Genomic DNA, 13,808 nt, shown 5'->3' with positions numbered 1-13,808 from the left:
TCCTTCTTTTATTCTGCAGGGACCCGCGGGGTGACTGAGCAGCCTCGCGCCTAGATTTTCCCGTAACAAATACCGAGGTAGTTTCTCACAACAGCTTCCATAATAAAAAATACATAGCAAAACGTGGCAAAAACCATTTCATCAGAACATGAAAACGCCCATAATTAAAAGGTATAATAAACAAGCCTTCTAAAGTAGCATAACGATCATAACAATAATTAAAACAGGAAGTTGAAGCCTGGAGATCATTTGCCCAAACAGGAGTGTCTTCTAGAGCTGGCACAATGTTGATATTGATGGAGCCTCTCGCATTTCAGCAGAGAGACCACGGGGTCAGTAAATGCTTCTGAAGATCAGTAGCTGGGAATTGAAAATGGGGAGAGTGCTTTGGTGCTCGGGTCCTGTTAGTGGACTTCTCATAGGTACCTGACCGGCCAGAGTGAGAATGAAAGGATGTTGGGCTAGATGGGGCTTTGGTCTGATCCAGTGGCAAGGCTCTGGTTGGCCATCCAACCTCTGCTTAAAAACCTCCAAGGAAGGAGAGTCCGCAACCTTCCGAGGTATTTTGTTCCACTGTCAAATGGCTCTTACCACCAGAAAGTTCTTTTTTAAAAAATAAATAAAATAAAATAAATTTTCCAACATTTACCCAATATTTTGCCAATTATGCAGATTTCAATCAATATCAAAATAATTCCAATTATTTCCAAATTTATACAATTTAATCAAAGTGGTTTCCTGTGCTCCTTGATTCATGTTTTTTTGTCTAATACTTAGATTGCTGCGGTTCCTATTTTTTAAAAACATCTAATTACATTTTGGTTGGTATATTAGTCATTAAGATCACAGCTTCATTTTTAGCGATTGCTATTCGTGTCAATACCTTATCTACTTTTCCATAGGATTTCAAATGAGGTGCTCTAATTATTTTTCTTTTCTCTGCATGTGCCAGTCTGAACATGTCCAGTTATAAAGTCCTTGGCCTTTGTCTGCTGTCCAGTTCTTGAAATTCCTCCAATTGCTGTTGTCTCACAACACAACTGGGGTGGGGCTGTAATCCTGGAGAATTCTCAGAATATCTCAATAGCTCCCTCCCATCAGGCTCTCATCTTGCTTGGTGTTTGCGGACAACAAGATACTCCAACAGTCCACTCTTTCTCACTACTCAGTCAACATCGAGAAATTTCCACAGCCCAAGAAGGAGGGCTCTTCTCTCAGTCTCCTCTTTTCCATGCTACACATAACAAGCTCCCTCAACCATTCCTCATCAGGCTTGGTTTCCAGACCCTTGATCATCTTGGTTGCCCTCTTCTATATATGTTCCATCTGGTCAACATCCTTCCAGCCAGTGTGGTGTAGTGGTTAAGAGCGGTGGACTCGTAATCTGGGGAACCGGGTTCACATCTCCGCTCCTCCACCTGCAGCTGCTGGGTGATCTTGGGCCAGTCACACTTCTCTGAAGTCTCTCAGCCCCACTCTCCTCACAGAGTGTTTGTTGTGGGGGAGGAAGGGAAAGGAGAATGTTAGCCGCTTTGAGACTCCTTAGGGTAGTGATAAAGCGGGATATCAAATCCAAACTCTTCTTCCTCTTCTTCTTCTTCTGAAATTGTGGCACCCAGGACTGGACACAGTATTCCAGGATAGAGTGGGACTATGACTTCCCTTGACTGGGACGCTACACTAGATAATAACACAATGAAATTTAAACAGTAACAATTAATTGAACATTTATTCAAAATCCAGTAAAAAACTATTTAGTTTGGTTAATTCGTTAAAACTGAGAGACTTGATCCAGCGATACCACTGTTTCAAAGTCTACTAGCAACCTTCTGCTTCCCCCTTGCCTCTTAGCCCCCCTCCCAGTTATCCCACAATCCCGGTTGCCACACACTTTGGGATCCACTGCTGTAGAGCAGTATGAATTTTTGGCAAAAAACAAACCAGCCCATAGGCGCCGACTCCATGGGGCCTGTGGGGGCCCGAGCCCCCTCAAAAATTCGTTTGGGGGGGCTCTGCCCCCCCCCAATAATTTAAGAAAATTATTAGTTATATTATGCTTTGTAAAATCACAAAATTATGTTGGTATTTTTTATTTTCCTTGTTTGACGATAGTTACCTTTTAAAATACATTCAGTAATGAGTTAAAACAAAGCCACTCCCGATCTAGAGAGGGGGTAGGGTTGTGGGCTCTCGACCCATCAACAATCTCGCGGGGCTGGCGTCAGCCCTGCGAAAAGCGGGGATTCCCCCTAGCTCATTAATATTCACCGCCCACGGCGGCAGCCAATCGGCTGCCTCAAAGGGTGGGCCCTCACAGGTTCACTTAAGGTCGGGGCAGCCCGGGGCTCGCCCCTTTCGTTCCCCCAGCAGCAGCGGTTTGGAGGTCTTGGGCCCCCCCAATATTTTTTATAAGTCGGTATGGGCCCCCGCCCACCCAATATTTTTTATAAGTCGGTATGGGCCCCCGCCCCCCAAAATTTTTTTATAAGTTGGCGCCCCTGAACCAGCCCATGGTAGTTACTTAAAAGTGCTAAATCTTTGGTCAGTTGGAGTGTTGACTGGCCATGGATACGGTCAGTGGAGCTGTTATCAACTGCACTGTTTTTGACACCCCCACAAATCTTAGGTGCACGTTGTTGCTTTGCTGCCAATACAAACTGTTGCTTATGCAGAACGAAAAGCAGAAGTATTTATGACTGTTTGGGCCTGAGCTGAAAACCACAGTAACTCACAGAGAGCCTTCTAAATTCTGACAACTTGGCAGCATACTCATCTGGGATAATAGGATTTGGAGTAGACTCTCCAATGCCGTTTCCGGAATAGGGAGTGCATTGTGAACTAGTTGAGCCCAGGTAAAATTAAATAAAAAACTCTCTAATCTAGGGTCTCTATAGAATCAAAACTATTGAGGATGTATTGGTCCCTGAATTCATTCTGCAAAATCTCCCTGTTATGCACTGAATTGAATAGGATCCAAACTGCAGCAGTCTGATTGGTCCTAGAACAATAGGATCCAAAAGGCAGCAGTCTGATTGGTCCTAGAACAATGCAGCGGTATGATTGGTTGGCAGGAACCACCCAATCATGCTCCAGATAGAAGTGAATCCACAACCTGATTGGCCTACAGGAGAATTCCGGAATTAGCCAATCATGTGCAGCCCATTGTGTAAATAATGTATATAAAGCAGATACTTTGAGGAGACTTTCATTCATTCCTCCTCACCACTATGAGCTGAATAAAGAGCATGAAATCACTTTGCAATATTTCACTCCCCCATGTAATTTTCGTGATGATATATACTGTTGTTATGTTATAGTTTGATGTTATGTCTTGATTTAGGAATGGGGTTTGCTGTACTGAACCAGTCCGTCATTTGATCGTGCTGTTGATTTGTTGCTCAGACTCGTTCTGTTTTGGTTAACGTTTAGTCAAGTTGGGGCAATCTCAGCCTGGCATGGTAGTTTGCAAAAAGAACGCTTTTTTTTTTTTTTTTTTTTTTTTGGTGCTTCCGACTCTGTTGCAATGCTCGCTTCCATAATGGATATTGCTATTTACGGTATTTACATATCACTAAGTAGCCATTTGCTTGTCCCCAGGGGTATTGCAATTTCTCTGTCCAGGCATTTATACCATAATGCATGATTGTATTTAATTTAATTGCTGGCATTTAGGATTGAATAACCCACCAGTGCTCACTGGAAGGACAGATCCTGAAGCTTAGGCTCCGATACTTTGGCCACCACGTGAGAAGAGAAGACTCCCTGGAAAAGACCTGATGTTGGGAAAGATGGAGGGCACAAGGAGAAGGGGACGACAGAGGACGAGATGGTTGGACAGTGTTCTCGAAGCTACAAACATGAGTCTGACCAAACTGCGGGAGGCAGTGGAAGACAGGAGTGCCTGGAGTGCTCCATGGGGTCACGAAGAGTCGGACACGACTAAACAACAACAACAATTAGTATTATTATTCATAGCCATGTTTCTATGCAGCTCACTCATTAAGGAAAATATCAAATCAGCTCACAACAACAGTACCAAAAATCATATATAAAAATGTTAAAGTCGTAAGCCTGGGATTATGATCCGGCCTTTCAAATCCTTCAATGCAGGCTGTGTGACGACAGCCTTCCATTTTTAATGTATATATGAGAAGAAAAAGGAAGAGGGGAGGCAGATAGACAAAGCAAGGGATGGAAAATAAAAGACACCTGTTGGTTCAAATCTATCTAACGCCACTTCGTTACTTACCAATAGGCATCTCTTACTTACCTCTCTCGCCCTGACCTCGCCACTGTGATCCACGCGACGGTCACCTCCAGACTGGATTATTGTAACTCGCTCTACGTGGGGCTGCCCTTGAGACTGACCCAGAAACTCCAGCGGGTGCAGAATGCCGCGGCGAGACTCCTTATGGGGTCCTCACTGCGAGATCACATTCACCCGGTGCTATACCAGCTGCACTGGCTCCCGGTGGAGTACAGGGTCAGGTTTAAGGTGCTGGTTTTAACCTTTAAAGCCCTATACGGCTTAGGACCCTCGTACCTACGGGACCGTCTCTCCTGGTATGTCCCACGGAGGACTTTACGGTCTTCAAACAAAAACACCTTGACAGAGCTGTTCCACCAAGCCTTTGGCTAGGGCACAGCCTGACCCCTCCTTTGGTAATTCTTCACAGAACTCTAGCCCAATGGTTGCCATCAATTTGATTTGAATTAATTTTATAATGACATGATTTTAGAATGTTGTATTATTTTATTTTATTGTTGTTAGCCGCCCTGAGCCCGGCTTCGGCTGGGGAGGGCGGGATATAAATAAAAAATTATTATTATTATTATTATTATTATTATTATTATTATTATTATTATCTGGTCTCCTCTGGAGCAACACAGCACAGCTAGTTGCTGGTTTTCTTATCTTTAGTGAGGACAAAAAACTGCCAGCCCACAGCCCACCCATGTTGGTGAGAGTGACAGCTGGAACTTTTCAGCCAACCAGAGCACATGCCAGGTAACCATTGCAACATCTTTCCAGGATTTAGGGACATGGCAAACGCCCTTGTGGGCAGGGGAAGATGGTTTCTGCTGGTGGAAATTGACACCAGGACTTTTTCAATCTTCCTGGCAGACAGAAACTAACCTTGTGGATTCAGAAACTTGGCTGAGGTACCGTGCCTGGATCGCTCAGGCTAGATGGAGGGCAAGAAACTGGGGTTTTCCTCCAGTACTGATCTCTTGAATTAAGCCTAGAGAAGGTGGTAAAATCCCAAAGGAGTATCTGTTTAACCAGGTTTCTTGCAAGTAAAGAATGCAGAAATTAATCCACAAACCTGTCACTTACTCGATCCAATCCACAATTATCCCAATACAGTCATACCTCGGGTTACAGCCGCTTCAGGTTGCGTTTTTTCAGGTTGTGTACCGCCGAAACCCGGAAGTACCGGAATGGGTTACTTCCGGGTTGAGGAGGTTGGACATGTGCAGAAGTGCTAAATAGCACTTTGCGCATGCGCAGAAGCTCCGAATTGCAACTTGCATGTGCGCAGGTGCGGGTTGTGAACGCTGTGGGTTGCAAACGTGCATCCCGCACGGATCACGTTTGTGCAAGGACTAAATGATTGTGCAAGGACTGAGGGACTCTTGAGACTAGTTGGGGGTTATTTTTGATGGGTGTATTCTGTAACATGTCATTAACACAGTAACAGCGGTGGATTTATACTGGATCGTCCAGACATCATTCTACTTTGTTAGTTGTTCTGGAGTGCTTTCCCAGTGTTCCTGCATTGCTGGTATCTGGAAAGGCACTCTTGCCCCATAGCTCCCAGTACGTTTCCAAGCAGAATTCAAAGTGTTGGTGCTGACCTTGAAAGCCCTAAATGGCCTTGGCCCAGGATACCTGAAGGAGCGTCTCCACCCCCATTGTCCAGCTCACAGATTGAGGTCCAGCTCCGAGGGTCTTTTGGCGGTTCCCTCCCTGCAAGAAGTGAGGTTACACGGAACCAGGCAGAGGGCTTTCTCAGTGGTGGCACCTGCTTTGTGGAACGCCCTTGCATCAGATATCAAGGAAATAAGCAACTATCTGACGTCTAGAAGACATCTGAAGGCAGCCCTGTTTAGGGACGTTTTTGATGTTTAATGCTTTATTGTGTTTTTAATATTCAATTGGGAGCTGCCCAGAGTGGCTGGGGAAACCCAGCCAGATTGGCAGGGTATAAATAAATTATTACTATTACTATTAAAACCATTATTATTATTATTATTATTATTATTATTATTATTATTATTATTGCATGAAAAAGCAGGACATGAAAGCCCAACCCAAAACATCTAGGGTATAAAAATTCACAGGATTTCAGCAGGAAACTATGAACAGGCAGAGATTCAGAATTACAGTGGTACCTCTGGTTACGTACTTAATTTGTTCCGGAGGTCTGTTCTTAACTTGAAACTGTTCTTAACCTGAAGCTCCACTTCAGCTAATGGGGCCTCCTGCTGCTGCCATGCAGCCGGAGCACGATTTCTGTTCTCATCTTGAAGCAAAGTTCTTAACCCGAAGTACTATTTCTGGGTTAGTGGAGTCTGTAACCTGAAGCGTATGTAACCCGAAATACCACTGTATAAGCAATATGGGCCAGTGTGGTGTAGTGGTTAAGAGTGGTGGACTCGTAATCTGGTGAACCGGGTTCACTTCCCCGCTCCTCCACATGCAGCTGCTGGGTGACCTTGGGCCAGTCGCACTTCTCTGAAGTCTCTCAGCCCCACTCACCTCACAGAGTGTTTGTTGTGGGGGAGGAAGGGAAAGGAGATTGTTAGCCACTTTGAGACTCCTTGAAGGGAGTGAAAGGCGGGATGTCAAATCCAAACTCTTCTTCTCTTCAAAATCTTTGCAGGAAGCAGGATCATGAGCACAGATCATGATGAATGCACCATAAAATTAAGTGTGAAAGAGCCCTGACACATTTGCACGATTCTCTTTTCCGCACTGGACCAAAGATCTTTTTTCATACTGTATTCTTCTCTCTAGCTTTTAAAAGGCTCCATCACTCACTCTTAATGCTGCTTTTGAAGTTTTGTTTTGTTTTGGGCCTTGATGTTTCAAAAATCATTTCATCTGTCAAGTGCCCTGAAAACTGCGGTTGAAAGGCCATATAAACATCCCTCAAATAAATGAAAATGTCAATCAATGCTTAGCTAACAGCTCCTCAAACAGCTGTGGAACTTGGCTCACAGATCATATAAGTGAGACTAACCGGGACATCCAAAATCTAAGACTTAGTGAAATCTATTCCTTTCCTAGATTTCAATAATGGATTCGTTGCAACGATGCCCAGTTTACAACCATTCCTGACCTATGTGGTTTTATGTTTCTTATTGCAAAATGAGGCAAATTCTCCCGAATAAAACGTCGTTTCACCATGCCTCAGTCATTTTTTTAAAAAAAGTCATTTGAACCTTTTAATCTGCCTTTTATAGGTAATATAACCCAATAGTGTGTTGTTTTTGTTTTGGCCTTTTTTCTGCCGTCGCAATATACAGGGGACGTGAACATTATGCTTATATTTATTTCATTTAAAATATCTGCAGTTTAAAAATACAGCTCTGAAGATAAGACACATAAAAGTATTTTTCACAATCTCAGCAAGCAGCAGGACAGTAATTAAAAGCAGCCTCTCACCATAACTTAGAGGGGTGGCTAACACCCCAGAGGACAGGATCACACTTCAAAACGACCTTGACAGATTAGAAAACTGGGCCAAAACAAACAAGATGAATTTTAACAGGGAGAAATGTAAAGTATTGCACTTGGGCAAAAAAAATGAGAGGCACAAATACAAGATGGGTGACACCTGGCTTGAGAGCAGTACATGTGAAAAGGATCTAGGAGTCTTGGTTGACCACAAACTTGACATGAGCCAACAGTGTGACGCGGCAGCTAAAAAAGCCAATGCAATTCTGGGCTGCATCAATAGGAGTATAGTATCTAGATCAAGGGAAGTAATAGTGCCACTGTATTCTGCTCTGGTCAGACCTCACCTGCAGTACTGTGTCCATTTCTGGGCACCACAGTTCAAGGACACTGACAAACTGGAACGTGTCCAGAGGAGGGCAACCAAAATGGTGAAAGGCCTGGAAACGATGCCTTATGAGGAACGGCTAAGGGAGCTGGGCATGTTTAGCCTGGAGAAGAGGAGGTTAAGGGGTGATATGATAGCCATGTTCAAATATATAAAAGGATGTCATATAGAGGAGGGAGAAAGGTTGTTTTCTGCTGCTCCAGAGAAGCAGACACGGAGCAATGGATCCAAACTACAAGAAAGAAGATTCCACCTAAACATTAGGAAGAACTTCCTGACAGTAAGAGCTGTTCGACAGTGGAATTTGCTGCCAAGGAGTGTGGTGGAGTCTCCTTCTTTGGAGGTCTTTAAGCAGAGGCTTGACAACCATATGTCAGGAGTGCTCTGATGGTGTTTCCTGCTTGGCAGGGGGGTGGACTCGATGGCCCTGGTGGTCTCTTCCAACTCTATGATTCTATGATTCTATGATTACAAAAACTGGGGAGCCACCACCGAGAAGGCCCTCCCCTGGGGTGCTATTATTCGCTAGATGGTGGAAGCCCCACTAGGAAGGTTAACTCCACAGATCTCAACACAGAGGCAGGTCTGCATGGAAAAAGGGGCTCCTTCATAGAATCACAGATTAGTAGAGATGGAAGGAAACCTACGAGTCATTTAGCCCACCCCCTGCAATGTAGAAATCTCAGCTAAAGCATCTGGGAGCAGGGAAATTTGCACCGACATCTAATTATTATTATCGCATTTCCCTGCAGACTTAGGATTTGTGGAGTCCATGCTCACCCCAGACCGAAGATTGATAGGCGAGTCGCTTTCAGGTTTATTATATTGTTGAGTTGGAAAAAGTTCAGAAAAGGACTGCCAAAATGATCGAGATGGAGGCAGTATGATACGATAATCTTTATTGTCATTCTCCCATACAGAATGACGAAACTGAAAAAATCTACATCAAACATTCAAAACCAACAAGCCTGCTATCCCAGCTATCCCAGCCTGTTTATCCCCTTAAAAACTCTGATACCCCATAATTAAATACAAGATACTCCCACAGAGACTACCTTAAAGGTAAAGGGACCCCTGACCATTAGGTCCAAGAATGGCTGACTCTGGGGTTGCGGCGCTCATCTCGATTTATTGGCCAAGGGAGCCGACGTACAGCTTCCGGGTCATGTGGCCAGCAGGACTAAGCCGCTTCTGGCGAACCTGAGCAGTGTATGGAAACGCTGTTTACCTTACCTATTTATCTACTTGCACTTTGACGTGTTTTCGAACTGCTAGGTTGGCAGGAGCAGGGACCGAGCAACGGGAGCTCACCCTGTCACGGGGATTTGAACCGCCAACCTTCTGATCGGCAAGTCCTAGACTCTGTGGTTTAACCCACAGCGCCACCCGCATCACACTGCATTTAAAACCAAAATCACATTTGGATAGAAACTGTTTCTCAGGCAGCTAGCCCTAGTCTTTATAACCCTGGACCTTCTTCCAGAAGGCAGAAGCTGAAAGAGATCATTTCTGGGGTGCACACCATCCTGCGCTATCTCTGCAGCTTTCTTATGGCACCTGCAAACGTAGATTTGATCCAAGGTGGGAAGAGTGCACCCAATTATTCTCTCCGCAGTCTTTACAACCCTGGACAGCATTGTTTTTCCCCTGACCGTGCAGCTCCCAAACCACACACAGTACTGCAGGTCACAGCCAGAATATCCTTGTCACCAAAAAATGTCACTCGGGGGAGCAATTTACAATGCTTCCGCAAGCAAGGCTCAGATTTTCCTGCACTTTCCTATAGTCACGAAGTGTCTACAAAGCCTGTCCCTGTTGAAGCCAGTAATCTTTGTTTTCCATTTGAGCTCCCAGCTCTGCGGAAAAAACAAACTTGATGGATGGACAGAAGCAAATATTATGGCTCTCTGGTCACGAAGGGTTGAGGGCGCTATCTCCTTCCAGCTCACAAGAAACCAGCCATGATCCCTTTCTTTTAGTGTATGACAGGGGAGAGAGCTAGCTCAGGGGTTAAAACATCTGCCTACCAAACAAAAGGTCTCAGGTTCAGTCCCCAGGATCTCCAGCAAGAGTTGGGAGAGGCTAGATTCTGTCTGGAAGCTGCTGGCTGCCAGTGCAGACAATACTGAGTTGGATGGACCGATGCTCTGATTCAGTAAAAGGAATCTTAGACTCAAAGTCTCTGAAAGTCTTTAAATGAAGAGAGATACCAAACTTTGTACGATGAAAGATAAGCTGTGAAGCTTTGTATTGTTTTTAACATTCGATTGGAAGCCGTCCAGAGTGGCTGGGGAAACTCAGCCAGATGGGCGGGGTATAAATTATTATTATTATTATTATTATTATTATTATTATTATTATTAATGCATTCAGCAAATATAATGTTCAACACTGAACAGAGGAGGGACGCAGGTGGCACTGTGGGTGAAACCACAGAGCCTAGGACTTGCCGATCAGAAGGTCAGCGGTTCGAATCCCCACAACAGAGTGAGCTCCCGTTGCTCGGTCCCAGCTCCTGCCAACCTAGCAGTCCAAAAGCACATCAAAGTGCAAGTAGATCAATAGGTACCACTCCAGCGGGAAGGTAAACAGCGTTTCCATGCGCTGCTCTGTACACAGGCTTCCTCGGCCAGTAAAGATGAGCACCGCAACCCCAGAGTTGGTCACGACTGGACCTAATGGTCAGGGGTCCCTTTACCTATGGACCTATTAGGTCCATCAATTACTATTTAGCATATTTTCCGTCCAGTAGCACCTTAAAGACCAACTAAGTTAGTTCTTGGTATGAGCTTTCGTGTGCATGCACACTTCTTCAGATACACTGAAACAGAAGTTTCCAGACCCTTCTATATAGTGAGAAGGTGGGGAGGGGTATTACTCAGAAGGGTGGTGGGAATGGGTGATTGGCAGATAGCTGTGATGAGCCTGTTGACGACTCTTAACGACTGCAATAGGTCTTACAGGAAAAAGCAAGGGGTGAGAAGGTGAAAAATGGCTTTGTCATGTATAATGAGATAAGAATCCAAGGTCTTTGTTCAGACCAGGTGTCTCCATGGTTTTAAGTTTGGTAATAAGTTGCAATTCAGCAGCTTCTCTTTCCAGTCTATTTCTGCAAATTCTTTTGTAGTAAAACAGCTACTTTGGGATCTTGTATAGAATGTTCTGGGAGATTGAAGTGTTCTCCTACTGGTTTCTCTGTCTTGTGATTCCTGATGTCCGATTTATGTCCGTTTATTCTTTGGGGTAAGGTCTGGCCTGTTTTTCCAATATAGAGAGCTGAAGGACACTGTTGGCATTTGATGGCATACACAATGTTAGACGATGAGCAATTAAATAGTCCCGAGATGGTATGTGTGATGTTGTTGGGGCCAGTAATGGTGTTGTCCGGGTGTATGTGGCAGCAGAGTTGGCATCTGGGTTTATTGCAGGCTCTGGTGCCAGTGTCCGTGTTAGGTCTGGTTGTAGTATTATTGTGGGTTAGGAGTTGTTTAAGATTGGGTGGCTGTCTGTAGGCAATGAAAGGTCTTCCTCCCAGAGCTTGAGAAAGAGAACTGTCATTGTCCAGGAGAGGTTGTAGATCTCTGATGATGCGTTGTAGTGTACTGTTTTAACACCCTTCTGAGTAATACCCCTCCCCACCTTCTCACTATATAGAAGGGTCTGGAAACTTCTGTTTCAGTGTATCTGAAGAAGTGTGCATGCACGCGAAAGCTCATACCAAGAACTAACTTAGTTGGTCTTTAAGGTGCTACTGGAAGGAAATTTTGTTTTGTTTTGACTATGGCAGACCAACACGGCTACCTATCTGTAACTGTAGTTAGCATATATTCAACACAAAAAACATTGACAATCTGTTGTTGACAAAGGACAACTGGACATATAAAGGGCCCCATTACCTTCAGTAGCTTAGGGCCTCATCAAACCTAAATCCGGCCCTGCTCAACCATCTTCCTCTAGTTGCTGTAATATCACTCATAATTATGATGATGAAATAATAACGATCACCATCAGTGCTTTTTTATGGGGGTACACAGGGGTATGCACACCCCTAAACATTTTGTCAATCTAAGTCTGGCCTCATTGAGGGGCAGTATTTCAATATGAGTAGGAAAATGAGAGTACCCCTAAACATTTTTTAAAAGAAAACAAAAACACTTTTAATAATAATATACCACCCATCTGACTGGGTTCCCCCAGCCACTCTGGGCGGCTTCCAACAAATTAAAACAATAGGACATCAAACATTAAAAACTTCAATAGGGCAGACATAAGGTTCTGCACTTAGGAAGAACCAGATGCACACATATAGGATGGGGGACAGCATGTTTAAAGGATCTGGGGGTCTTGGTGGACCACAAGCTGAGCGTGAGTCCACAGTGCGACGCAGCAGCAAAAACAAAGCTCATGCTATTCTAGGCTGCATCACATCAACGGAAGTATAGCGTCCAGGTCAAGGGAAGTAATAGTACCCTCTATTCTGCCTTGGTCAGACCACACCTGGAATACTGCGTCTAATTCTGGGCATCACAATTTAAGAAGGATGTCGACAAGCTGGAACATGTGCAGAGGAGGACAACCAAGATGACCAAGGGTCTGGAAACCAAGCCTGATGAGGAACGGTTGAAGGAGCGGGGTTTGTTTAGCCTGGAAAAGAAGAGACTGAGAGGAGATAGGATAGCTAACTACAATTATCTCAGAGGCTGTCAGATGGAAGATGGAGCAATCTTGTTTTCTCCTGCTCCAGAATGTAAGACCTTCAAGTTACAAGAAAGGAGATTCCAAAACTAAACATCAGAATGAACCTTCTGACAGTAAGAGCTGTTCAACAGTGGAACGGACTCCCTTGGAAGCTGGTGGGCTCTCCAGCATTGGTGGTGGGTTGAGTAGCTACCTAGCAGAGATTCTTCAGCTGAGATTCCTGCATTGAAGGGTTGGACTAGATGACCCTCAGGGTCCCTTCCATTCTACGATTCTTTGAAATTGGCACGTTCTAGGCTCTGTGGTTTAACCCACAGTGCCACCCGTGTCTCTAGCATCACCCGCGTCCCTCAGTGCCACCTGCGTCATACACAACACAAAACACTGATGTATGTAGGTTTTATTTTATTTGCTTTTTATCTTATAGTTTGGAAATGTACATCCAGGTTTTTTTTCCTTTAATTTTTTTGGCTATAGCTTTAGCTTATACATAAATCCGGCACTGGGGTTGAGGGCTTAGAAGGCCAACAAAACCTGCAAGTTCACTGGTCTTGCAATGCGCTCTACGTGGGGCTACATTTGAAGGTGACCCGGGAACTGCAACTAATCCAGAATGCAGCAGCTAGACTGGTGACTGGGAGCGGCTGCCAGGACCACATAACACCGGTCCTGAAAGACCTACATTGGCTCCCGGTACGTTTCCGAGCACAATTCAAAGTGTTGGTGCTGACCTTGAAAGCCCTAAACGGCCTCGGTCCTGTATACCTGAAGGAGCGTCTCCACCTCCATCGTTCTGCCCGGACACTGAGGTCCAGCGCCGAGGGTCTTCTGGCGGTTCCCTCACTGCGAGAAGCCAAGTTACAGGGAACCAGGCAGAGGGCCTTTTCAGTAGTGGCACCCGCCCTCTGGAACACCCTCCCACCAGATGTCAAAGAGAAAAATAACTACCAAACTTTTAGAAGACATCTGAAGGCAGCCCTTTTGGGGGAAGCTTTTAATGTTTAATAGGTTATTGCATTTTAGTGTTTTGTTGGAAGC

General features: G+C 44.7%; 1 long non-coding RNA gene across 1 annotated transcript in view; it reads left to right on the top strand.

Annotated features, from left to right (window-relative positions):
- The window catches only part of LOC309372968, a 156,899-nt gene that overhangs the window by 41,413 nt on the left and 101,678 nt on the right, over positions 1-13,808 (top strand). The window lies entirely within an intron of this gene.

The sequence above is a fragment of the Podarcis melisellensis genome, assembly GCF_964234715.1.
Source record: "Podarcis melisellensis genome assembly, chromosome: 1".
In the NCBI taxonomy this organism is placed as follows: domain Eukaryota; kingdom Metazoa; phylum Chordata; class Lepidosauria; order Squamata; family Lacertidae; genus Podarcis; species Podarcis melisellensis.
Note: the sequence above shows the minus strand (reverse complement) of the source record. Positions and strands in the feature narration are given on the sequence as shown.